Source organism: Balaenoptera borealis (genome assembly GCF_965194805.1).
Source record: "Balaenoptera borealis genome assembly, chromosome: 17".
NCBI classification, from domain to species: Eukaryota; Metazoa; Chordata; class Mammalia; order Artiodactyla; family Balaenopteridae; genus Balaenoptera; species Balaenoptera borealis.
In genome coordinates, this window is record NC_138876.1 from 11,941,272 (window position 1) to 11,968,924 (window position 27,653).

The window sequence follows — 27,653 nt, forward strand, 5'->3', positions numbered from 1 at the left end:
CTGACTACTGGGAGAGTTTCCTGACTGTTTTCCCTCCTTCCTTTGAATCCAAACTCCATATGACAGCCAGAGGCACGTCTCTGAAATGGAAATCAACCATAATTTTCCCACTTTGTGCATTTCCACATCACCTATTGCCTGTAGAATAAGGTTAAGCTCTTACTCATGGCCATTGCAATCCTCCTTGACCTGACTCTGAAGTCCCTTCATCAATTTCCACAAGAAATCCTCCACCAATGAACACCTGGATACCCTCAATCACTTCACTGAATTCAGGCACAATTCATGTCAATAGAAAACTAGTAATTAAAGAAAAATAAACTTTGGTGGAAATGTGATCTATGAAATAGAGATTTAGAACACGTCATTTAGTCATACCAAACTACCCTACCCTCCAATGCCATAACATTTAACTAAATTGAATGACATCAGTGAGAGAGGGTATGCGACCATAATAAAGAATTGGGAAATTCTTTATCCGTTGACATGGACATACAGTAATTTATTTAACCAGCCCCCTACTACCGAAACTAAAGGTAGTTACCAATCTTTCCAATCAATATTATTAGAATATCGGTGTGTCTGCCTCCGGGAGAAGGGATTAAAAGAAGGGGGAGGGTAAAACTGGGAAGACCAGTTACAAAGCAATAGACCAGCTAAGAGACCAGCTGGTGGCAATGGAGATGGAGACGAGAGATCTTTAAGGACCTAGAGGCCTAGGCCTTATGAAGTTTAGTATTAGGGAAGAGGCACAATAATAATCTGGAGGCGTTCATTTTGTCCACCTGCTATACCCTTGAGGGTATGTCAAGCCCGGCAGGTTCAGTGTGGAATAAGCATGCAGCCAGTCCCCACCCTTATGGACTTTTTAGTCTAAAGAAGAAAGATAAGGGAGTATTTCAAGAGGAGCTAACCCAGTCTGCTGTATGGGGTGGGGATGGCGGCTGGTCAGTAAGAAGACGCACTAAGCAAGTGGTCCCAGAGGAAGGGAAATGACTGACTCCGTGGTTTTCTAAGTGTGGTCCTGAGCAGTCAGCGTCACCCGGGAACTGGTTAGAAGTGCACAGTCTCAGACCCCACCCTAGACCTCGTGAATGAGAAACTCTGGAGCTGGGCAGAGCCCACAGTCTGGGTGTAACAAGTCCTCAGGGCCATCCTTACATCCTTACTCAAGCCATCCTGGCTTGAGTAACTGGATAGTTAACGATGTGGTACATGTAGTCTCGGAACATGGAGGGAACAGCTTTTGGAGAGGTGAAGGTGAGTCCAGTTTGGACCATGTGGAGCATGAAATACTTAGAAGTCCTGCAAAGAGTTGGATATTGCAGTCTTAGTTTGGGAACCACTGCCTAGAAACCCAAAAGATGCAGGAGCATCTTTCCTTGGCTGGTGCCGGCCTAGAAAGGCTTAAGACAGGAAGTGGCCTTTAAGCCAGGTCTTCAAAGGAGAGTGAGAGTTCTGCAGGACACGCAGAGCTGGCAAGGAACATTCCAGGAATTCCAGGTGTTTGCATTTCTGAGCCAGCTTACATTACCGCCACCTTCATATTTTCTAAATGAATGTAGAACGAAATCAGGGGAAATGACTTATGCACAGTTATTCATTGCATTTTGCAAAGAATTTAAACGCTCATCAACAGATGACTTCTTGAATAAACTCTGAGTCATACATATACATGAGTTCTATCCCCCCGTTTAGATAAAGAAAGGGCTGTATCTACTAGTGTAGGGTTGAACTTCAGAATATAGTAGTGGGTACAAAAAGGAAGGTGCAAAGTCATGTGTAAATCATGCTACTTTTGTGTGAAAAATTGTAAATGTGTATGTGCTCAGAATACTGCAGAGAGACACAAGAAACAGGAAATGGGCTCTCAGGTGGAGAATGTAAGGTGGAGGACAGGAGTGGGAGGGAGATTCTCATTGGATACCACTTTGCACCTTTCTGTTTTTGATCTATCTGCGTAGATTACCAATTCAAAGAAATGGACAAGGTATCTCCTTTCAGACATGAACAAGTAATGGAGAAGGAAGAGACATCTGTTCCGAGGGCCCCCCAGCTCCCAAGTACCGTCCTCCTATCAGTCTCACCCCTCTAACACCTCCTGCGGAATTTCACAGATGGGGGTGTGACAGGGAGTGGTGTTCAGTGTTATAATTACTGCTTTCAGTACCTATTTTTTTCTAACAGGATGTGCCGATTGGGGCCAAAACCCTGTGCCAAAGTAATAGCGAAGTTGCTGTTCGCGGTAGTCCGTCTGAGTTCCCGGTATTTGGGAAATGGTCACTGAATAGCACCGGCTGGGGTGCAAGGGTTGAGGGGAGGACCCAAAGAACCACTGTGGTGGGAAGGGGGGTCCATGGGGGCTCCATTCAGAAAAAGAACAATTGGTGGTTTCAGGCAGCTGAGGTGAGGGTAGGCGGGAAATGAGACAGCCTATCAGGGAGAAAACACTGACCCTTGCCTCTATCCAAAAAAGGAAAAAAAAAAAAAAAAAAGTGCAAAAAAGTGGCCTTTAGTGCACAGTGCTTCTTCCTTTAGCAGCTCTTTAGCACTCTCAAAAAAAAGGTTATCTCACCATCTCTTGTCTGCCTCAACTTCCTCACTTCCCTGGAAGGAGAAGGAAGTCAGCTTTATCAAGTGCCAAGCATACACCCAGTTTATTTTAGGGCCCCGTTTGGTTATCACAATTAATCTTCTCCAAAACCCCTCCAGGAGAACACTCCCCTTTGCAGATACGGAAACTGAAGTTTAGAAGAGCAACATGACTTGCCCAAAGTTACAAGAGTGGAGCCATGATCAGAATCCAGTTCTGACGCCACAATCTCTGCTACACTGATTTTATGCTACCCTGAGCTATGGAAAGACCCCTTCTCGGACTCGGAAATCACTCATCCTTGAGCTACATGGGCCCAGACTTTAGACCCCCGGATTTGAAAACCACAATTGAAAGCAGCAGAGAGCACAGTAATATTTGCAAGAAGACAGAAGAATTCACCCAAGTAATCTTGTTTAAGACAGGGAAAGGATTCCTAGGATTTATCTGCTTGGGTAACCACGGTTTGTATTTGCTTCTGTAAAAATACCGGTTTATCAAGTCAATGGACTTGATGGCAATCTCCCTGCCATCCATCACAAGAGTTTTCTGTTTGCACGTTGCCCAGCAGCCAGGTCTACACAACTCCTCAACTGCATGAGCACTGTCAAGATAAAAGCTGGTTTGGAAGGGATCTGACCTTCTCTAGGGTTTAAAAAAATTCTTGCAGAGGGCTTTAAACTAAAAGGCACCTTGACTCCAATAAGATAAGGAGTCTCTGGGAGTTGTTTGTTGAATCATCCAGCAAGATTCATTGAGGACCTACTACCTGCCAAGGATACCAGGACGACAAAGAGATAGTTCCAGTCTCTACAGTCTTTTACAGTGTAAACACCAAGAGACAAAGTCTAAAAGAGATGCCTCAACAAACGCTAGAGGGTAGGTACAGAGAGGCAAGTGGTGAATCCTTCCTAGGTGGGGAAGGGAGTGGAGGGCATGGGAAATTGTGAGAAGCCTTTAGAGGAGGTGGCCTTTGCGATGAGCCTGGTAGGATGTGGAGAACGACATTCCAGGTAGAGAGAAGAACAGGAGCAAATTTTTGGAGGCTTGAAAATTCATTATGTATGCAGAGGTGATGCTCATCGAGTCGGAATCTGTCTCCATTTCCCATCCCTGCTCTCAACTTGCTGTATAATTCTAGACATCTCATTTCACCTCTCTGATTTGCAGAATCAAGTGTAGTTTGTGTACATTGTAAAAGCAGAGGAGAAGGAGAGAGAGAGAGAGAGAGAGAGAGAGACCTGAATGTTTAAAGTAAGAAGGGATAAAGAATTACGTGTCACAGAGGGTCCTGACTGGGTTTATCACAACCTATAGGCATCTCTGCATGAAAACACATGTGTCTGAGTCAAAGGTCACAGAGGAAGGATTCCAAGGCTAGCTGGTGGCTGTCATTCACACTGCCCCGTGTCTCCTGTATCTGGCCGAATTCTTGAGAAAATAGGAAGTAAAAATAAAAAGGGCTAGAGAGCTGAGAGCAGCTGATTGCTGGTGCTCAGGAAGAGCTGGAGGATGGACTTCTCCCTTAGCCTCCTGCTGGTCCCTCTAACTGGACCACTTGCAACCTCCCTCTTTCACTGACCAGACCCAGCTTCATCATCAACTATGTCTGCATCTCTTCCCCAATCCACCGAGACAGGTCAGGTACTATGTTCCTATGCTTCCCAGCCCTCCATGCTTCTTTCATCATAGCCTTTATCATACTGAATAGTAATCGTCCATTAACTTTGTAACATCCCTCATTTTAATGTATGTCTCATTAGGACAGCCATCATGTCTCCTTTTTACCCCCCTAGCCTGTGTCATAACATGGGAAAAGTAACTGTCTGTTGACTGTGAATAAGTGAATGAGTAAATGAGAGAATGGAAGATAGTATGCAAATGGCAATTGGCACAAAATAGTCAAAAAGTGTAGTGCCTCAGAGCATGAATGATATCTTGGGATTTCAGTGTGAAGGAGGAGCAGTGGAAGTCCCAGTCAAAGAAGTACTGTATGATAACTGTTGTTGAGAACTGTTTTATCCCCCAGTGCTGGAATTTTGAAAATCCAGGTGGGTTTTTGGCCATTTTCTATGAGGATCGAAAAGTATAATTTACTCCTATCCTCGACAGTTAGCTTCAGATGGCTAGGCCAAATGGATTTTAGAAGACGCAGACGGAATTTTTTAAAGAAAAGAAAAGATGAGTTATTATTTGACATGGGAGATGGCAAGTCAGAATAAAATGGGAGAATTGAGACGGGTTTCAGCTGAGCCACAGGAATAAGTGGAGAAGTCAGGGCAGATGGTGTTGATGAGGAAATTGATGATGGTGATGAAGATGATGATAATAATGATAATGGTGGTGAGAGTCATCAACATTTTGAGCATCGTAATATGTGCCAAATGTTCTATATTCATTATCTCATTTACTCTTCACAACATCCCAAGGAGGTGGGTAGTATTCTTATCTTATTCTTTAGATGGGGAAAATAAAACTCAGAAAGGTGAAATAATTGCTCAGGACCAAACAGCTCATAAGAAGCAGAGTCAGGACTTAAACCCAAATCTGGCGCCAAAGCCCATTCAGCTAAACATGGCTGTTCTGCCATCCACTTTTCTCTGGTCGGTTAATATTCCCTTAGTTAGGTTCTTGACATCTTCATGCTAATGTGCCCTCTTTGTTGAATAGCACTGTCATTGCTGGGAAGAAATAAACTTCATATCAAACTTATTCCCTAGAAGTAGGTCAAAACACTCCTGACTACCCACAGTAACTCAACAGTGATTTCATCTGCATTTTCCAAAATAAAAGACTGCTGTTACATAGCAGTCAGCATCCAAAACCTGATTTCAGAAGATAGAAGGTAAAATCAGATGTGCTGGGATTAATCCAAATTTCAAATAGTGCATATTATAATTCTCCTGAACAACTGAATTTTCATATAGGTCCCATCAGGTCTGCTTGCTGCCTTTCTTTATCTAAAGGTAGCCCTGAAATCCTTCCTCAAACTTTCTCAAGTCTTCTCTTTGGAAAGAATAATTATATTAGGTGTCTGATCCATTCCAGGGAATTTAATCACTATGATCTTAACTAATTGCCGGCTCATAAAAGACAGGAAATGTGACCATTAACTCCCATTTACCCAAAAGTCAGGGGATGGAATAGTCTCATTAATTTAATAGTTGGTGAATTTAAAAAGACTAGAGATAACAAAAGATGGATTTCTAGATTTCCAGAATACAATAAAATGTACATTTAACTTCATATGAAATAATAATGCTTTACAGCTTATAGAGGACTCTGAAGAACACTACCAAATATGATACAACAACGCCATGAGGGAAATAATAGGATTATCTGCATTAGAGATAGAAAAGCTTGGAGAGATTTAATTATGTTTCCCAGATCACCCAGCAAATGGGAAGCAGAACTAGAATCTGAGCTGTGTCTCTTAACTCCTCACTCAGTGAGCAATGTCCTGCCCCACATTTTTGATCACTCTTCCTTTCCAGCCAAGGCAAGCATTGCCAACATGGATGGACAAACTGAACTTAAAGACAATGAGCAAACCATACAGAAGTGCAGCTAGCCATCTGTCTTAGTATAAAGTAAATATGGAATTTATTATGGAATATAGATGGTTTATAAGCTCCTTGAATGCAAGGGCCATGTCCTGTTGACATTTTTATGCCTAGAGCTCAGCACAGAGTGAATGTTTGTTGAATTCAACAACTAACGTGTTACTATTCTATCTGGATAACAAAGTGTTTGGGGGGAGTCCTGAGCTATGAGTCAACTCTCTTCCAATTACTCTATCAAGTCAAATCAAATCAAGAGCTCATATTTGGGCTGAAAATATTCCCGAACAAAATCCTTTGCAACCTTTCACCTAACAACATCATCAGGCGCTGTCAGGAGATGTCTCCTTGAGAGCAATAAAAGAAGCACTTAGTGACACCAGGCTGATGAAATCAGAGCCTCGTCTAGGTCAGCCATTGGGTACCAAACCAAGGACTGGCTTCCAGCTACAGCTTGCATTTACATGCAGGACACGCTGGATGTCCTGAAGAGAACCAGAGGATCAGACTAGAGTTATCCCCAGCCTCCTGTAGATGCCCTCGGTCATGGAGGCCTGACAAAGCTCCCATGAGGCCAAATGACAAGACTACATTTTCGGAGATGACCAGTTACCCGTCCTTGCTGTTGACCACTGACCGCTGCTCACGCCTGTTGCCCACAGCCCAGATAGGTCAATGCAGACGGGAATGAATGGCCAAAGGCTTGGGTTTCAGACTGTCGTGGTTATAAAATCTTGATTTTGCTAGCAGTGTGACCTTGGGCAAGTTGATTAGCCTCCTTCAGCCTTAAATTCCTCTTTTGTAAAATGAATGGGCACAAAGATTACATGAAGTAATGTGTGTAGAGCATCACACATAGTAATGGAGCCGAATCTCATATGACAAGTAGAAGTTACATATAGCTCAAATTACCCTTGAGACTCCCTTAAATTGCCCAGAAAGGGCCATATACATTTTCTTTTATATTTAATCTGCCACAATAATATAAACATATAAATATATGATGTTTACAGTAGTCAGTATGTATGCAAAATATATGCAGATATATAATTTTACAGTATTATAATTATATACAAAAGAGTATGTAGCTGAATTTGCATGGGCTAAATAGACATATGGGAAAACTCCACTCTAAACAGAAGCTGAGCATTTATCATGTTACTGTCCTCGGGGTAGTAGAAGCAAAGGATCATAAAATTACTAATAATAGTGAATTAAGCATATTCCCTAATCAGGGCTCTCTTCTAAGCACTGTTTCATTTTTCTTCATTTAATCTTCACAACAACCCTACAGTGTAGTTTCTATTATTATCCCCATTATTAAGATGAGGAAACTAAAGAACAGAGAAGTTAAGTAACTTAAATAAGTCAACATATAGTCTGGCCCACAAAGGAGATTGTGACCTAGTTAAATAGATGAACTAAAACTGAAATCAATACTATCAGAACATAAATACTTACAGGATGACAGCCTGGAAGGATAAAAATGAATGACAAAGGAGTGCTACAGATGGCGCTTCATAAACTCAGGGTCTCAAAGCTGGAAGGACCCTGAATGCATCTGGTCATGTAAGGGAAGGAGGGTTCACTGCGGGGTCAGCAGTTCAGAAAGGACATTCTAAAGGTGAGACCTAAGCTGTGCCTTAAAGGATGGTGTTTCCTAATCAGGCAATAAGAAAGTGGAAGCAAGAGCATGTATGTTGATTACGGGGTGAAAAACTGGAGGCAGACACATGACATCTTGTTTAGTGGATATATATAGAAAAGCCTAGTTGTAGCTATGATGGGAAAAGATAGAGGTGATGTGAAAAATAGACCAAGGTCATATTACGTTGGTCTCTGGGGTAACACTCCAAGGAATTTGACTGTGGACCTTAGGGAGCCACTGAAGACTCCTGAACTGTGGAACAAGAAGATAAAAAGGATATTTGGGGAAAATCAATTCTACTCCTAACCTAACATGTTTGGGCCATCAAACTAGATGGGCTGCCCCTCCAAAAGACACAGCTAAAAACAGTTCTGCAGAGGTCATTTTTACTCAGCAAGCATATAACTAAACAAATATGTCTTCTTTCAAGATGAATCTGGACTTTCCGAGTCCTTGGGGGACATCTTCATACACAACCCACAGGGCCTCTGCTGAATGTCCTTTGTACCCTAATGACAAAGCCATTCCTGGCACTTTACAGTGATGCTTTCTTTTTAACATGCCTGGTAAATTAAGTCTCCTGGAAAACACCTTCCCTGAACCTACTCCTCCTACACTTAATTCTTTACATTTTCACCGCTTCCCCAATTTGAATTTATATGTGTACTTGGAAGATGGTTGACAGTGATGTAAACCTTGTCTACAGAGACATCCTGACTTCTGGTGCCTAGAGATTTCGTAGTAAAATAAAGTGTTTTGTCCCCAGTGTCTTCTTAGTCTACTCATCCCACTTTTAAAAAGATCCACTGATTTAGGCAAGTTTATTTTGCAAAGCTAGGAACACAAAAATTTAATCAAATGGAGCTCTGTTCATTTTAAAGAAATTGAAGGTAACTCAGAGTTAAAGTAGCTCCTGTGTTGTATGGCAGTGCCTAGTGGCAAAGTGTGACGTTATAATCGACCCTGTTTATTTGAGAAGAAAAAGTGTGAATTCTTTGGCCTGGAATTTCAGGTTCTTTATGTGTGATTCCAGACAACAAGTCAAGTCTTTTTCTCGTTGCTGCCCTTCATGAAACTGACGTGGCAAACAAAACCATTGTCCACTGTTCTTCATGGAAGCCCAGCATTTGCCAAGCTCTGTGCACCTGTTAAATCTAGTCCTTCTGTTGGGAATGTTCTCCAGGCCTCCAGTCTCATCTCTACACGTGCAAATCCTTCCCTCATTCTTTCCATTCAATTAGTATCCACTGTATGTCAACTTTCCATTCAATTCGGCATTTACTGCAGTAAGTATTCTGACAAGATAAGTACAGGGTTGTGGGGGACAGCATAGAGGAGGGGCATTAGCCAATCAGGAATGCCTTCCTGGAGGAGGTGATAGCTTGGTTGAAACCAAAGAAGTTAGCAGTTAGAAACGATCTCCCTTTACTCTGAACATCCACAGCATTTTTCTTGATCTTTCTTAAGATGCCACTGTCTCCTTTATATTAATAGGGTTTTTTTTTTTTCATCTATTTTATGAACCCTGCTAGACTGAGAGCTCCTGAAGGACAATATCTGTGCTGTTTCACCTTTGAATCTTTTTTTACAAACTAAGTCCTCGATGGTGGGCAGGAACACAGACTTTGGAATGGGCAAATGAGTATTAAAAAGGCAACTCCACCATTTATGAGCCAAGTGACCTTGGTTGGACTAGTTAAACTACCTCTGTAAGACTCCTTTCATTCCCACATGTGGCACACAGCAAAATCTCAGTAAGTGGTAGCTTTGAACTTCTGATACATAGTCAGTGATTATTTACTTATTTTACATACTTCTTAGCACAGTACACAAGAATAGTCCCATGTGAACACATACGAACTTGAATTCTTTTATTCTAGTCCAAATCTATGCATATAAGCATAATCATCATATTAATTAAAACTGTATCACAGATATTTCTTTTGCAAGGCAGATTTTTTTCTGACCCCAAAACTCATAAAGAAACAGTATTTAAGGTTGAAAAAGCTAGTGCTTAATCATATACCACCTTCTTCAGGGTTTATCAATCACTAAACAAGTAAGCCTAGTAAGTGATTCATTGCTGTCAAATGCATGTATGTGTGGCAGGAGAGGGAGATGGTGTGGGATGGAGGAGTCATTTAATCAAAGAAAGAAAAGGAAAAAAATTTAAAGAATCCAAGCCTAGTGAAAAGTTAAAATCACGTTATTCTTTCTAAGCAGCAACTGTGGTTTGTTCTCAGTTTAGATGGTGGTGCTTTTAAATTACCCAAGATACAGGAACACTGATCAAAGAAAGGAAATCCCATTAAATATTCTCAAGTTAACCTCCTTAATTCAGGCTAATAGAGAGGGAAGGGCAGATCATGAATTTGAAGGATTTTCCAAAAAATGCCATTGTATTACCTTCAAGTGCACATGGGGACCTCAGCTACCTCACTACTAATTAAACAGATTCACGCTGAAATTCCCTGGATAGAATATATACTAGATTAGAATATTGAGCACACAATATGTACTATACCATTCTAGGGGGTAGGGGAGAATACACTCATGAAAGAGACCTAGGGTCTTCCCTGGGTGAAGGCATTCAAATACCTAACTTCATTTTAAGATAGAGTGAAGTAACACAAAATGGAGGGAAACTGCAGGCTGTATGAGCTTCCAGAATGGAGCAATTATCGTAGTTGGGACTAACAAATTTCCTTTTTTAGAAGAGATACCATTTTATCTGGGCTTTGAAGATGAAACTCACAGGAAAAGTTAAGGAATTCATCTTTGTTGAGAACTTACTCTGTGCCATGCATTTTATATGCTATACTTCATTTAATTCTTACAGGTCTCTAAAGTAGTTATCCGTATTACACCCTCATTATAAAGAATTATAAGAAGGTGCTTTTCCCAAGCCCACACCACCAGAGAGTAGGCCTCAGGATCCTAACATGGGCCTGGATGATCCCAGAGCCTGTGACTTCACCTCCTCTTTTGCCTTGTAGTTTCTGCAAGTCAGTATGAAGTCAGCTCCACGCAGACAATGGTTAAAACCATAGTACCAGAGTCTCTGTCCTTGTAGGCAAAAAGTGAATGTCTGAAAGCCTTTGTAAGCAGTTCATTCCTGTAAGATTCTGCTCACTGCCAGCGCTGCTTATACTATTCATTACCCAGTATAGATTAACTAATTTACAGCTAGCTTACAGCTAATTTATACAATGAATAAGGATGATTGGAGTGAATTGAATGAATGTCTCTCTCCTCAGAGACAGCGTAAAGGTTAGCTTTAGCCCAGTTCAAGGCTAATCATAATACATTTTACAAAATACTGAGTTCGTCAAAGGTCTAATGAGGTATTCCCAGGGCTTCGATTAGGGCATCAGACCACCAGGTACTAACAGAGCTGATGCCTGTGTGAAAGACCAGGGAAATATAAGAAAGCATCGTTAGAATGTGGGTAGTAGAAATCTTAAAGTGCTTATAGAAATAACAACTCAATGCCTTTCCCCAGTGGAATGGCTAAGTAATTGTATTTCCTCCATACAGTGAAGTGGTAGGTAGCCATTAACTACATCACTGGATACTATTCTTCCGTCTTCTCTACAAGCTCCTCCTCATCTCTCCAAAGAGGAGTCTTTGGTCCTTTTACTAACCTACTCTCACCCATTTAATCTCACGGCTTTTCACACTGTTCAATGCTCAAAACCTCCAAGTTTATATCCCTATACCTCTCTCCCACACACTAGACTTATATATCCAACTTTTGGCTTGACGTCCCCACTCAAAAAGGTCTGATAAACATCTCAAACTTAACATAGTCCCAACTGAATGATTATAGAAGTATTGATTTTGGCCTCTCCTTGCCTCCTCTCTGCATCCCTGATCTATTCCTCCCAAAGTTTTTTCAGCCTCAGTTAACAGAAACATCAGATATTCAGTTGATTTAAGCTGAAGGAACTTGGAGTCAACCCCTGACTACTCACTCTCTCTCATACTCCACATTCAGTCCATCTATCTCTACCATTATCTCATCTACTATCAAATGCTATACTATCCTCTCAACCTATAAAATAGATGCAGAAAAGGAGCACTTCTGGCCACATTTCTGCTACCACCCTGGCCTGAGCCTCCATCATCACTTGCTTATATTTCTGCATTGCCTTCAATGATCTCCCTGCTTCCATTCTGGCCCCCTACATTCTATTCTCACAATAACCTGAGTGGTGATGATGGCTCTCCATCTCAACAAAGTGAAAGCCCAAGTCCTTACTAGTAACTATAAGGCCCTACATGAGCTCATGAACACACACACACACACACACACACACACACACACACTTTCCCTCTGTCCTTATATCCTTGCCATCTCTCCCTTGTCAACTACAGTGTAGCTACACTGATCTTGTTGCTTTTCCTAAAAATGACACACAAGTTCTCACCTGGGTCCACCATCACATAGATTAGTAGGCCTCAATATCTTCATCTACTAAACAAGGTAATTGGACCAGATGATCTCTTGGGTCCCTACACAAAGATGCTATGACTTTGTAACGGTTTTCATCTGCAAAAAGTGAAGACCGTGAAACCCCAAGGCCTAACGATGGGGCAATATTATGAGTTCTGACCAATGGCAAAGAAAAATCTTCATTTCCATACCTCTTCGCCATTGGCTCTGCAAATCAAAATTAGATCTAATAAGCCATCTTTATAGTGAGAAGTGGAAAATTAACAATGGTCTATGGGAATAGTATTTAACTATCAATATTAACTGTTATGGTCATTGTTACTGTATTATAATAATAAGGAAAAATATTCTGTTAAAATGCTAAGGGAAGGGAGGGAAACAGTGTTTTACACATACTATTATAATGAAAATGTGAAAATAGGTAGGAAGATTTGTGGAAGAAAAATCATCAATGTGCTAAGAGTAATGGGGCTAAAGTCATGGAATTAAGGGTGATTCTTTTTTCTTTTCAAAATTTTCAAAATCTTCTACTATATGGTTTCTACTATGCGGTTTATTTTATCACCATTATAAATAATGAAGATGTGAGTGCTATGTGTATTTAATCTTTTAAATATTTAAACCAGGAGATTGTTCTCCAGCTAGAAAAAATACAGTATATTCTTTCAATTACTGGGTCCATACACTGCAGGCAAATTAGACACGGTGTTCTTTGAACAAGAACAAGATAATAAAAAATTAACAGGCAATTTCCCTACATTGGTGTGGGTCAGCCATGAAGTCAACTCAGTTGGCAGCCAAGAGCCGAAAAACATGGACTCGGGTATTTTCTTATCACATAGACAAGGTCAGTGGCATACTCACGGATTCAAATTGATGGACACGATCAGAAGCCCTCGGAGGGATTCTAGATTCTTTTTCTTTTCAGTGATGCCAAGATGCTATTCTTAGGTAAGCCTCATCATTCAAGAATATTCATTGAGTCCCCCAAATTGCAATCCAGTCTATCCAGTACGTTCAATCTATATTATGGATCGAGGAATGTAGAGTCCAAAGTGGTAGATTCAGGGTTTTTCATACAGAAACTGTTTGACTTTGGCCAGGTTACTTAATCATGGGTCTCAGTCTTCTCATCTATAAAATGGGGAAAGTAAGACCTTTGTCACTCTTGAAGAAAGAAAAAAAGGAAGGAACAGGGGAAGGAATGTCTTCGAACTTATGGGGTTGTTTTGTGCATTCAATATTATAACAAGTTAGCATAAGATTGGGTTCACAACACACACTCAGAAATTCAGTCCTTTATCCATTCAACAAGTGTCTATTAAAAACAGGATGTGCCAGGTCTATGCTAGGAGATGTGGATACAACAGTGAACAAAGCTTATTCCTCTGCTCTAAAGACGTGTCTAGGCTGGTAGGAGAATTCAAGGAGAAAAAGACTATTACAATCCTTTAGGATATGCATTAGGTGTGCAGAAAGCATAGTGTTACAGGGGCAGAGGTGAGGACAGGATAGTAGGGTGATAACCTCTAAATACACTAAAAATTGTTTTTCATATCAACAGTAACTTGAGTGTTCATTAAATGCCAGGCACTGTTCAGAGCTTATCAAAACTTTTTACTTGTGTTATCTCATTGATTGTATTCTATTATTAATCCCTATTTTAAGATAACTGAGTCACAGAGGGGTTAGGTAACTTTCTTAGAATCACACAGCTAAGTAATCATTGGAGCCAAGATTTGAAGCCAGGAAGTCTGACTTCCAGTGTGCATTTCTAAGCACCATGTACACTGCCTTCTCCATTGGCTATTGTGTTTATCAAGTGAGGTAACAAATGTAAAGTTTATAGAATACTGCCTGTCACACAGTAAGCGTTCAATAAATGTTAACTAGTGTTAGTAATAGCAGTAGTAGCAAAAGCAGTAAGAATAATAGCAAAAGTAGTAATGAAATAGTAATAGCGGTACTAGTAGTACTAGCAGTGGTCGTGGTAGTAATAATAGTAGTAGCAACAGCAAAATATAAAGCACTCTACAAATGCCAGTAGTTATTATTAGTCTGGACTCAGACGCATTCTAAGAAGGAAGGTGAAAAGTGTTCTTTACTTCTGTGTCATATGGTTCCGCTCTCATGAAACCCACTTCTTGGTACAGAAGAAGGACCCACACACATCACACAGCTGGCAATTTAGAATAAAAACTATTTAAGTTTCAAATCCAAAAGTTGCATTTCCAAGAACCGAGTTATTTGTGAAAATGTCATCTTTCAGGGTCAGTGCGGAAGAAACATAATAGTTAAGTCTTATGAGCACAATTAGAACACCCAAAGCACTATAGCAAGCACATCACAAGGACCAGGTCATTTATTCCCTACAAGTGCTGTGTGAGATAGATACTGATTTATCCCCTTGCCATACATGGGAACACTGGGGTTCAGAAAAGTAAACTGTTTACTCGAGATGACACATCTAGTAAGTAGACAAGCCAGGATTTTAACCCAGAGCTGTTAATTCTGCTCACCTGGCCACTGGGATGAGGGTAAAGTACAACCCAGGTGGAGATGGATGAGACTTGGACGAGGAAGAAGACAAGCCAGGGCACACAGAGAAGAGGTGCTGCTGGGGCAGAAGGTTGGGTGGAGGTGCGCCTGCAGAGATGAGGGCAGGGAGGAGTGAGCTGGGCCAGCTGTCAGGCGGGAGCCTGGCCCTGCCCTCCCAGAGCTCCCCACCCAAGAAAAACCACATGGAGAGACCCACACTTGTTTACAATGTCTTGTTTTGAAGTTGCATTTTGTTTTGTCATCTGTGCCAAGGTGTACAAGATGGAAATCAGAACACCGAGAGAGACAGCTTTTGGTTTTTATTTGGTTTCTTCCAAAGTGCTCCCACATAAATATAACTTTTTTAAATGCTACTTTGTGTTTGGGACAATATTTGGGGCCACAACTATACACCCATTTGCCTCCCCACCCCCGCATTAGTACTCACCTGAAGCAATCACAGAAGCTTTAGAATTACAGTCACTCATTCAATCAACAAACATTTATTGAGCACTTACCCTGTGTCAGACCACATGCCCGGCAATGTAAACATGGCAGTGAACCAGAAGAGGCACAATCCTTGCTCCCCTGGAATTCACATTCTAGTTGGGAGAGATGGGTGATAAATGCAAAACCAATAAATAAGATGATACCAAATTGAGACACATCCTTGGACGGACATAAATAGAGTGACATGAAAGAAAGCTATTTGGGTAGAAGGTGTATAATAGGCTGGGTGGTCAGGGTTGGCCCTGAGAAAGTGATGCTTGACCTGGGAAGGAAGAGCAAGAAGGGGCCCTCAACGTGAAGGTCTGAGGCCAAAGGGAGCTAAGGGGAGGGAACAGCTAGTGCAAAGACCCTAATACTGACGAAAGTGTGGGGTATTTGAGGAACACAGAGGAAACCAGTTTGGCTGGACCACAGTGTGCCAGGGAGAGTACAGTAGGAGATGAACTCCAGGAACCAGATCAGAAAGGAGCTTGTAGACATGGTACGAGGAGCTTGAATTTTACTTGAAGTGCTGTAGAAGCCATTTGAGGTATGAAATAAGCAGTCCAGAGAAGGGGCTTATGTTTACTGGGGAAAGCATCTACTTGATAACTGTGTAGAGAATGGATTATAGGGGGCAAAGGAAGGTGGAAACCAGTTAGGAAGGTATTACAGAGGTTAAGGTGGGTGAGGATGGGGCATGGACCGGGATGTTTGGGTTTATTTGCAGCAAAGCACAAAGGTCTGAAAAATGTTTTCAAGGTAGAGGTAAGAGGTCTCACTGACAGGGTGGATGTGGGGAGGATAAGAGAATTTGTCAGATCCAGGAAGATCCCTAGGTTTGGGCCTAAGGAACTGGATATGTGGTGGTGTCGATCAATAAAATGTGGAAGTTGAGTGAAGAGCCAGTTTGGGGGCTATTGGGAGGGGAAGTGAAGGGTTCCGTTTGGGCATAATAGGTTAGAGATGGTTATTAGACATCTATGTAGGAATGTCAAGTAGGCATTTATATGCAGGAATCAATCCACAGTTCAAAGGAGAGGACAAGGCTGGAAATAAAGATTTTGGCCTTTTCACCATATAGATGGTTAAGTCTGGCATGTGACTGGATAATCACTCTGGGGGGAGAGAGAAGCGGAAATTAGGTTCAAACCATCTCAAGATGGCCACTGTGAGCCTCAGTGTCCTTATTTGTAAAATAGAGGTAATAAGTGACACCCCAAAAGGTAGTTTTACAAATTAAATTCTATTTGTATATAAGGCCCTTATCTGTATGACCCCAAATCCTTGGTCCAGTCCAATGTCATACTAAGGTCCCAGAAAGGCCAATTTCATAAAGGTTAGGCTTTCTCAAGAGACAGGGATAATTAGTTGATTTGCAAAGCCAAGATCCTGTGGTCCTGTGGCCTCCACCTACCCTGCTTTATTTCTTCTTTCTCCTTGACCAACTGCATCTCCAACATGTTTTCACCTAGCACACAAACATGCACACTACATTTGGGCCGGTTCCCCTGGGCTGCTGAATCCCAGGTCCTCAGGAAAGAAAAGACCTTCAAGAGTGCTGACCTAATGGCAGGTGAACCCAGGAAGTTGTAACTGGCATGGGTGAAGCCCCATTACATAATGTCAAGTGGCAGCTAATTCCCCTTGGCTGGCATAAGCAATGGCTTTCCTTAGAGCTCTGGGTTGGTGCCCAGTAGAGTGAGTGTCAGGCGAAGGAGTCTTCAGTCAATGGGGTCCTTGACACCACCATGTGTGCGTCCTGAGCCGCCACATCTCATTGTCCAAAACAAAGAATGACAGTGTCCACAACAATAATAACTAACTTTTATTGAGCACCTATTCTGTATCAGGCACTTGTGCAAGCACTTTCCACATATTACCTTATTTAGTCCTTCCAGCAATCCAGTAAGGTTGATATTATTATAACTCCCAAGTTGCAGATGAGCAAACTGAGACTCAGGGATGATAGGTGATTGTCCAAGGTCAAACAACTAAGAAGTGATGGAGATTTGAACACAGGTCTGCTCTCAACCACTATGCACTATCATCTCTTAGCAGTATACAGTATTTACCCTTTTCAGTTCACGTCAGCAACATTGACCTCCCAGGCATACAGTGAGAAGAGCCCTGGATGAGGAGTCAGGATGAGTTATAGTCTCAGGTCTGTTACTGATGAATTGTGTGGCCTGGAGTAAGTCATTTACCTTCTCTGAGCCTTAGTTCTCCTATCTTCAGAGTGGAGAGAGTAATCTCTCTCTCCTCAGGAGTACTGGGAGCACACAATGTGATAACTGATGTGAAGATCATTTGCAAAGTCTCAGGGGAGGATTGCACATAAAAGATTATGAGGAAATAATGGTAACGGTCAAGATATTGATGCTGATGATAATGATATACGCACACACAAGAATGAACACATCTCAGAAGTCTCAGAAGAAGTTATTAAAACAATTAGAATAGAACCTGGTCCCTAGATAGTGTTCAATAAATATTAAATACGTAAGTAATGAAGAGGAAAGGGAGAGAGTTGATAAAGGAGAATTCAGTAGATTCGATGCTCTTCAAACATTTGGGTTCAGAAATGGATCACCTGAATATGCATAAAGTTGGGGTCAGCATGAAGTTCAAGGTTCAAGGTGTTAAGAGCAAGATAAGGATTCTATACCTCTGTTCAGTTGTAACCTTCTGGGACTTCAGGAAGGCTCCACCACGGCTAAAGTACATCCCCCCATCTAGCAGTTAGTATAGTGTTTAGCACACAATAGTCTCTTTAAAATGGTATCTTTTCATTATCTCCCTTTTCTTCTTTCTCAGTGTCCCTCCCTTCTCATTTCCCTCCCTTTTCCCTCTCTTCTTACCTCTCCCTCTTTTCTTTCTTCCTCCCCTTTTCCCTCTCCTCTCTCTCTTTCTCTCTCCCTCCCTTTCTCTCTCTCTCCCTTTTATATATTTTCAGATTTTCCTTCAGTCATTTCCTCTTGTCTCAAATTTTTTTCTCTTCTTTCAGTCCCTCCATATTCTTTTCTCTCTCCTCTTTCTTCCTAGATCTTCCTTTCTCTTTCATCCTCCTCCAATCATTTTCCTTAACCCACTATGTAATAAACATTGTTCTTTGTCTTTTGGGTATCCACTAATATGTGAATCCAGCAAGCACTTTCCTCCTAGGTTTTGATCACATTAGATAAGAAGTTCAACCTCATGGGCAACGCAGAAAGACTTCATCCAGGCAACCTAGCCATTGTCATCTTTGAACAGCCAAAGTCCAGTTGCAATATCCAATCCGTAGATCCACTCATCACCAAGGGCACCCTAAAAACCACTGACATGATCAGGGTCACTGTCTCCATTAATACAGTAAAGAGAAACTTGTCAGTTCCAGGAAACATGTGTCCTTTTGTGTTGCTATTAGCCTGTCTTTTTAAAGAACAAGCTATGTGGGGTTTTGTCTCCCCCTCTGAATTTTGACCCTCTGGAGGACCCTATTCACATTTATCCTTTCATTTAATTCCCAAAACAACCACATGGGTGGACCCTACCCTGCTCCTGGCTGTGATTTAGAGATAAAGAAACTCAAAAGAAAGAAAAGGGAGGGAAGGAAGAAAGGAAGGAAGGGAGGAAGGAAGGAAGGGGAAAGAAACAAAGAAAGAAAGAAACAAAGAAAGAAAGGAAGGAAGAAAGAAATCTCCAAATCACATATTTATTATTTTGTTATCACATATTTATTAATTTATTATGAAGAGAACATAGAGTTCAAGGCCAGGTCCCCTGACTCCAGTGGTGCTGGGAAGGCACAGCTGAACCCCCAAATCCTTACATAAATTCCTGAAGATTCACCATCAGAGTTATTCAGGATAAAGAGAGTACAGGTTAAGGTTGTAAAATCAGATCGATCTGGGTTTATTTCTTAGCTCTAGAACTCACTAGCTTTGTGACCTTGGGCAAGTTATTTAGGCTCTCTGTGTCTCATTTGTCCCAAGAAAAAAAATTATCTTCCTTGTGGAGTTAAATGTTATAATGCATGTAAAGCCCTTCTCAGAGCTCCTGGGAAATAGTCAAGGGAAGTTAGCTATTGTTACTGTAAAGTTTTGATCCCTGGAAAGAATGGTCCCTTAAGCCACCATCAGAAGAGAGAATATGAGGGGTCAGGATACAGACTGGAGGATGCCCAGAGATGAACTTGAAGCAGAGTATCCTCCCACCAGCTCACGGACAAAAAGAATCAATTGAGGAGAAGCAAGCGCCCATGGTCCTGGTGTCCAGTTTTCTAGAAATCATCACAGTGGCCAATACCTAAAGACATCTTGTCTCCCATAGGTTTTCTAGACCATCTCACTAGAGCTAATGACAATGTGATCCAGGCATCCCTGAGCTCAGAGACAGTCATCTCAGGGGCTCAATGAGACTCAGCCCTGGGGAGGCCTGGGTTGCACCAGGTCTTCCTGCTCCAGGGCCTCGGGGTCTTCAAGACAGTTACATAGTGGGGTGTCAGAGAAGGGATGGCATCACCAGGCCTCATTCTCCTGTTGATTAGGAGGTGGATTGAGTATCTACATTCATTCTCTACAAAGCCCACAGATACAACTGGGGGTTAGATAGGACATCAGCTACCTCAGACACCCTCTGAAAAAAACACAGGCTCTGGATGTTAGAACTAAGGAATGACCTCATACTCTTCACATTTCATATCCCTGACGGTGCTTCCTAGACAGGGACTCAGAAGAACCTCACAGCATTACGTGGTAAGTTAAAGTCAGAGGTTCAAACACAGCACAAAGTTTAAAGTATTCTTGTGGGTTCTTCAACACTATCCATCACACTTAAGCCTTTTATTCCTTTAGATTATTAACACTACTATGAGCAAGACATTATGGTAGGTATTGAAAAAACAGAAATGCATCATCTGTCTTAGTTGGCCAGGAGGATTGTGGACGATAGAAATGGCTTGTTGGCTTGGTTTCTCTTTCATACTATTCTGCGAAGTTAAACTGATCTCCAGAGGGACATGTGTCACCTCTCCTTAGATCTTTCCATGACCCTACTTCTGTGACTCATTCAAAAGCTTATGGAACGGGCCTTTTGGAATATCGGCAGCTGCTTTTTGTGTAATTGTCATTCTGTTCAAGGTCAAGATATAATGTTCCTTCCTTTCCTTAGCCCAGATATCACCATGTTTGGCCATTGTAAGGTTGACCTCCAGCAATCTGTTAGTTTCATTGAAGTCTTTACTCATATTCTTTTTTTTTAAATTTTATTGGAGTGTAGTTGATTTACAATGTTTGTTAGTTTCAGGTGTACAGTAAAGTGATTCAGTTATACATATACATATATTCATTCTTTTTCAGATTCTTTTCTCAAACAGGTTATCACAGAATATTGAGTTCCCTGTGCTATACAGTAGGTCTTTTTTGGTTATCTATCTTATATATAATAGCGTGTATACATTAATCCCAAGCTCCTGATTTATCCCTCCCCTCAACGTTTCCCCTATGGTAACTATAAGTTTGTTTTCAATATCTGTTAAGTCTTTCTGTTTTGTGAATAAGTTCATTTGTATCATTTTTTAAAATTAGATTCCACATATGAGTGACATCATATGATATTTGTCTTTCTCGGTCTGACTTCACTTCACTTAGTATGATAATCTCTGTTTCTTTGTTGTTTACATTGGGAGTCAGGAAAAGGCAAAGAATCTCAGAAAACCCCTATTCTGCCATCTTTGAACCAATCTTCTCATTTTTAAGTTAAGTAAATGGGTCCAGAGATACAGAGTCAAGACGCCCCAAGCAGCGGTGCTGTACCAAATCCTGGTGTCTTGGCTTCAGCTGAGTGCTGGACAGCAATGATTGGGAAGGAGGGCTCCCCGGCTTGACGCCGTGATGAAAACTCAGAGGCAATGCTGAGAGAGCTTTGCCTCCAATGGTCTGCCCCTCACTCTCATGGCTGTCCCGAGACCTCAGCTGGTCTCAAACGCTTGGAAACGTAGTTTGGCCAGTAAGTTCATTACATGTAATTTATGATCTCATTTGGTGTGGAGAATCAAATTTGCTGAGAGAATTGTGGTTCCCAGTCAATTAACATTTATTAAGATCCATACTATAGGTTGATTCATTTATTCATTCAATATAGTTTGTGTCCTTTTCACACGGGAGAGGCAGCAGCATGTGGTAGTCTTAGAACTCCAGATTTAAAGTCAGGCAGCTTTAGTTTGCCTCCTGGACCGGTTATTTACTAGCTATTTGATTTGGGGTAAATCCTTTCATCTTTATGAACTTGACTTTCTGCTGTACAGAACTTTTAAAATAAAATCATGGTTAAATAATTCACAGTACATGGCACATTAATTGTAAATAATAATAATAATGTGTGCTAGATTAGGACTGGATTAGAGTGTTTTGTATGAGCAGGCTATTTCCTATCTTATTTAGGAAAAACATTTGAGAAATCCTTCAGCTGTTTATTTTGCATCTGAAACAATGATCTGTTAGTAAAAGGGCAGTATGTTTGCATGTGTGTCCTACTTGGGCCAACACACATTGACACAGATGAGTTTCACTCTTGAATCTGCTCAGTCTTGTAATTTTCTTCTCACTCACAAAAAGATTTTGACTTGACCATGGTGTTTCCAGGAAATCATTTATAGTAAGGGCCTTTTTGGACATCATCTATGCCTTCATCTCCTTTTTGCCAAATTGGAGTTTACAGTCCATTGGAGTGGACTCTTGTAGTGGTAGTGTTTTTCTGCTATGTACATCCTGCAACGAATTTACATCACACACAGGAAAGATCACCTCTTCCAATCCAACAGCCAGAAGTAAAGAGGAAGTGAAATGAAGTCAATGGATTCTTAATGTGAAAAATCAGGTTATAAAACAAGATGTACAATGTAATTTCACATTCTCTCCCTTTTTAAAACTGTATTCTTACATAGTAAAAACTGTAGAAAAAATATACATTCAACGATTAATAGTGGTAAACTCTAGAAAGTGGGACTATAAATGATTTCTTCTTATTATCTCTTTTTTGGTATTTTCACAAAAGACTCGATATACCTGTGCTTTTTGTATGATAAAGAAAATAGCACGGCAAAAATTAGGTTTAAAAAGCACCTACTTAGCGCAGTACCTGGCAAATTTTAGATAATAGATGTCTAGTGATGTAATGAATGGTCCACAATCTGGGCAATTCCTAATGAGTTGACTGCTCAGCTGCCCTGGCATATCGATCATCTTGGCTCCACCACTGAGTGATCTCTCCAAGACAGCAAGAGAAAGAGGAAGGAGAAAAAAATAGAGAAGAGAATGGAGAAAAAGGATTCAGGAATGAGGTGCAATAAGGGACAGGTTACATCCCTTGATCATAGCATGTTGTACCTGGAAGACATGCTATAGAAAATGGACCCCCATTTCTTGGGCACTGTGCAGGCATTTCATGGAGAACACAGTCTCCCACACTTTTGCAACTCTCATCATGTAGATGGGGAATTACCCTGACCCGCCACAAGTGTAGTTAGTGGCAATGAGTTGAATCAAGGCCTCCTAACTCCAGCTCAGGGCTCCTTCTGATAAAGAAGTACATCTATGAAATATATGAGTATATATGCAAACTTACTTTAACTTAGCGGCTCAGAAGGGTGATGGGAAATCAAAAATATCAAGAAGAATCAGAACACTGAAGAAAAAGAAACTTAAAGACATATTTATGAGCCCCAGTTAAATATATACAACCTCCAGTCAAGAAATATTTATGAAAGGCATGAATGTTTTAGGAGGTACAAGAGAATCAATCCACAAAGATGAAAGAAGTAACTCACCCAGGGCAGAAAGCACCTCATCAGCCCAGACACAACAGAACAAAACAAAAAAAACAACAACAAAAAAACCCAGAGAGCTACTTAGCAACAATCTGTTGCAGAAGAATCTCCATTGTGCATTTAGGATGTCATTCATTGCTCTGCTGAGTTCTTGTGTTCAAAGAAATAAGGCAAGGTCTATTTCTCTTTCTTAAATCCCTGGATCCTTGCCTTCTACCCACCCCAACCAAACCCCTACACTAAAAGACAGAAATTGGTAGCTGACTACATTATTGACTCAAATCCCCAAAATTGTACTCCCAAATGCCAAAGGGATGATTTATACGTACACTGCTGATGCACCTAGAGAACATAGTGTGCAGTCAATGGGAAGGAGAAGAATTGTGCCTCCTACCTGACAATTCTCTACTTAAAGGCAGTCCTTTTTTCAGAATACTTTTTTATTTTTAATTCAGAAACAAGACACTGAATTTTATCCAGGATCTCAATGCACTTCATGGATGTTATCTAGAGGCCAGTATTAGTTTTGTCTGTTCTTTAGACCCTTCTTGTACACAACAGTTTAAATAATAAATAAGAGCTTAACGTGATATGGAGGGTTTACATTTTGACAGAGATAAAGGTCAAAAACAGAGGTGATATTCATTCCTTTCCATTCCAGGCATTAGTTCTCTGGCTGGGGAATGGCTTAGGAAAGGCCATAAGAACTTTGGAAGCCCTTGATCCCACCTTACTGAACCTCCATCTCTTCCCCTGCATGGGCACTGACTGACTCTACAATCTGAGAGACAACTCTAGGCAGTGATTGGAAGAAAATTTTAATCCCCTGGAAATCAACTCATCATAAACATGAGTTAATTGAAATTTAGGTTTCCATCTTCCTTTTATTAATAAGTGATAACATTAATTAAAGTATCATTATCTGCTATTATAAACAAATTTCAAAAATGTGTATTGTCCCAAACAGTAGAAATCTTCACAAATGTAAAAGCCAAAATGGGTGGCATTGATCAGCCATGGTCCTCTTCCTGATTCCAGGAAAGAGGCTCCTCCATCTCATGGCTCCATTATCTTCAACATGGGGCTCCCCAGGTGAATGGCTCATCTGTGTCTGCACCAGGCTGGTCAACAGAGAAGAGCATGGAAGGGACCATGAGAAATCCTTATGTGCTGGACCAGGAAGTGAGACATATCACTTCTGATCACACTCTGTTGGTTAGAGTACAGTCACATGACCACACCTTATACAAGGGAAGTTGGGAAATGTAGGCTGTGTGTCCAGGAAGAAGAGGAAACAGGTGAGATTTGTTGCTAGACAGTCTCCATGACAATAGGAAAATAAGTTAACATCAGCACAATAACAAAAAATTGCAGTTTCCAGAGTATACCCTAGAGGCTACAGAAGTGAGACCTAGTCTCTTAATAACTACATCTTCAGTCCTACACAAGATCCCTGTGTAGAATAAAGATCTTGTAAGGTTTTTTTTTCTCTAAGAAAATTTCATCACCATGATGGGAAAACTCCTAAGAAATGAAAACAAAGAAATGTATTTTAAGGAAAAAAAGAGTTTCAGCATCAAGAGTGGAAGGAGAAAAACTCATTGAAATATCCCTAATTAGTTTGAAATTTTAATTTACCAAAAGTTACATTCCTCATTCAGGCTAGTTAATTGGGGGGTTACCTTAACCTGCTGATAAGCCATGGTTATTAATAGCGATATTGTAGTATTCATTATCCTAATGAATTCCTATTTACATATGGTCCACCTGAGATTAAATAGAAGCTGAGGGAAAGGAAGGAAGGAAGAAATAAAGAAATAAAGGAGGGAAGGAAGGAAGAAAAAGGGAGAGAGAGAGAAAGGAAGTGAGGAGGGAGGAAGGGAGGGAGAGAAAAAAGGAAAGGAAGGGAAAGAAGCAGTTCCCCTCTGTGTCAGTGTTTTCTCCACCATTTGTTCACTGGACAACCACACTTGGCTTTGAAAACCAGTCTCCCCTGCTCTAATTGCAATGACAAAAAGTAGCTCTGAGTGAAGAAACCCAAAAGTATTTGAAACCAGGTTACAACTCCCTTCAGTAATTTGGTTCTATAAGAAAATATACATGCCAACAAATTATCTTTCACTCCTGCAAGAAGAGATCCAGTTCTTTTGGGAATCTGAATTTATTTCAAGAGTGGGATGGGAAGGAAAGCATTCATTTAACCAGTTTTTAAAACAGATTTCATGACTATAAGCCTGAAAAAAGTCTCTGGCAGAAAAACACCTTAACTCTAATCGAGGCTGAACTGATGTTCTTGATGTTGGAGGGGTGCAGAGTGAAAGACGAACGGGTTGTGCTCCAGTGTCATGCGTGTCTGCCAAAACCCAAATACTCATACTAGCTTGTCCCCTTCAATCTGAGCCATCATCCAAGAAATGCAAATACTGAGGCTCAGTTTCCCTATCAGTATCACCTGATATTGATTAGAGTAAATGAAATAAATGCACTCAAACATCACTAATGGAAATACAATTTGGAAGGTAGTTTTTTTGGAAATTTTGTCAAGGTTAGATGCATTCACATTTTTCAAACCAATGATTGAATTTCTAACCTCATTTCAAAGGAAATGCTCTTAATTTCAGGGGGGAAAGTCATATATAAGATGTTTGTTGCAAAGCTATTTATGACAGCAAATGCCAACAATGGGATAGTTTCAATCAATTTGGCATATAGACTATAATGAAGATGTTTGAAATTATGCCGTAGTTTTGGTCCTATGCAACTTATTACCCATCATGAATCAGTAAACTCGTAATTACTGAATATTTAGAGCTCTTAGTGTCAAAGCAATTGAGACCTCAGTCTTTAGCTTTAAGTGAATACTTTAGTTTGTGCTTTCTGAGTGACTAGAATATCGTATTTCTGTTTCTAAGTTTGGGGCATTTTAATGACATTACATTTGGGAATGAATCGAAATTGAATGCCAGGATCACTTTGAAAATGATGTCATTTTGCAAAAACTTGGAGACAGGCTTAAAAGATAATGTTAAGTGAAAAAGCAGGAAAGGAAAATTGTTGGTAGAGTCTGGTAACAAAAAAATGAAATAGGAATGAGCATTTTGAAATAGAAAAAAAATCCTATTTTTTTTTCCACTTTCCTTCATCTTTTCAAAATTTCTTCAAAAAAAATTAACATTTTCTTTGAGAAAAAAGAAAAGATATATTATATGTATAACTTAAAAAAAAATTACCTCTTAGGTCTATACCTTCCCATACCTTGACTGCAACTCTCAAATTGTAACAATCATGTAGGTTACATGAAGCCTGATATTAGCCAGGCGACTGCAATACCTCCTATGAAACTGGGCGGGCCTCATTCCCAGAAGCAGTGTGAGCCCTAGGAAGGACAGATGTCCATGTAGCCAATCGAGTGCCTCAGGTCCACAACCACTTCATACGGAGCAAGGATGATGACACATTTAGAAAGGAACACAAGCAAGAATTCCATTCTTCCTCAATCTGCAGCTCTCCTTTACCCTGGATCTAGAAATGACTTCTCAGGCTGAGGAAGTATAAGGCAGCAAAAGGACCAAAATCTGCCTCTCCCCCTCCTCTTTAATGTGACTGTACCACCGATAGAAAGACAAGCTACTAGAAGGCAAGCTGAGTCAGGTCTCGTAGCCAGCAATCTCCTTAATGCTCTTGCGGGCAGAATGAGGTTTTGTTTCTCTTTCGGTGACAGCGACACTGAGCCTATCTTGGTCAGGGCCCTCTGCATCATCCTAAAATGACTTTTTTTTCTTTCTCTTGTATTTAATCATATTCTCTGCCACTAAACTTTTTAAAAAGCAGTGCTTAGATCCTGTTGAGCTGGGCATGAAAGAGCCCCTTTGCTCCCAAGGTTCTGATGGAGGAGACTTACCTTTAAATTGTGAAGAATCTCAAGGATCCCACTTGCCTGTGATCCCACTTTAGCCTTAAGTCCTGTTTCCTCCCCAGAATTCAGATATAGGGTTGGGCTTGAGGAGGTAACGGTGCAAGTTGACCGTGTCACTTGGTACAATGGTATTTCCTGAGAACCAACTTGGGTGTTCGGTAGCGCGTTAGCTGCTGGATTATGACAGTGGAGACAGGCTTTAAACAAATTATTCCAATAAGTTACTAACTAATTAACCTCAACTGTCCAGAACGCTATAGGAGTGTCTCACAGGGAGACATACCTCAGTCTAAAGCAGTGATTTTTTTCAACCAGGGACAGTTTTACCCTCCAAGGGGACATTAGGCAATGTCTGAAGACATTTTTGGTTGTCACAACTTGCAGGAAGGTGAGGACAGGAACGAGAGTACTACTGGCCTTGAATAGGTAAGAGCTAGCATGCTGCTAAACACCCTACAATGTCAATAGTGTCTAGGTTGAAAAACCCCGGTAATTTTCAAACTTGCCCAGTTTCTGATTCAGGAGGTATGGGGTGAGGCCTGAGACTTTGCATTTCTCATAAGCTCCCATGTGATGCTACTCTCTGCTGGACCAGGAACCACACTTGGAGAACTATTGGTCTGCGTTTTCAAAGAAGGCATCC

General features: G+C 40.8%; 2 long non-coding RNA genes across 2 annotated transcripts in view; one reads left to right on the forward strand and one right to left on the reverse strand.

Moving 5' to 3' along the window:
- The window catches only part of LOC309614574, a 426,058-nt gene that overhangs the window by 2,411 nt on the left and 395,994 nt on the right, over positions 1 to 27,653 (reverse strand). Inside the window, exon 15 of the long non-coding RNA XR_014236283.1 lies at positions 1 to 27,183. This is a non-coding gene — a long non-coding RNA (uncharacterized lncRNA). The remainder of the gene's footprint in view (positions 27,184 to 27,653) is intronic.
- LOC309614597 overlaps positions 3,393 to 27,653 on the forward strand; it is a 26,807-nt gene continuing 2,546 nt past the window's right edge. Inside the window, exon 1 of the long non-coding RNA XR_014236313.1 lies at positions 3,393 to 3,472. This is a non-coding gene — a long non-coding RNA (uncharacterized lncRNA). The remainder of the gene's footprint in view (positions 3,473 to 27,653) is intronic.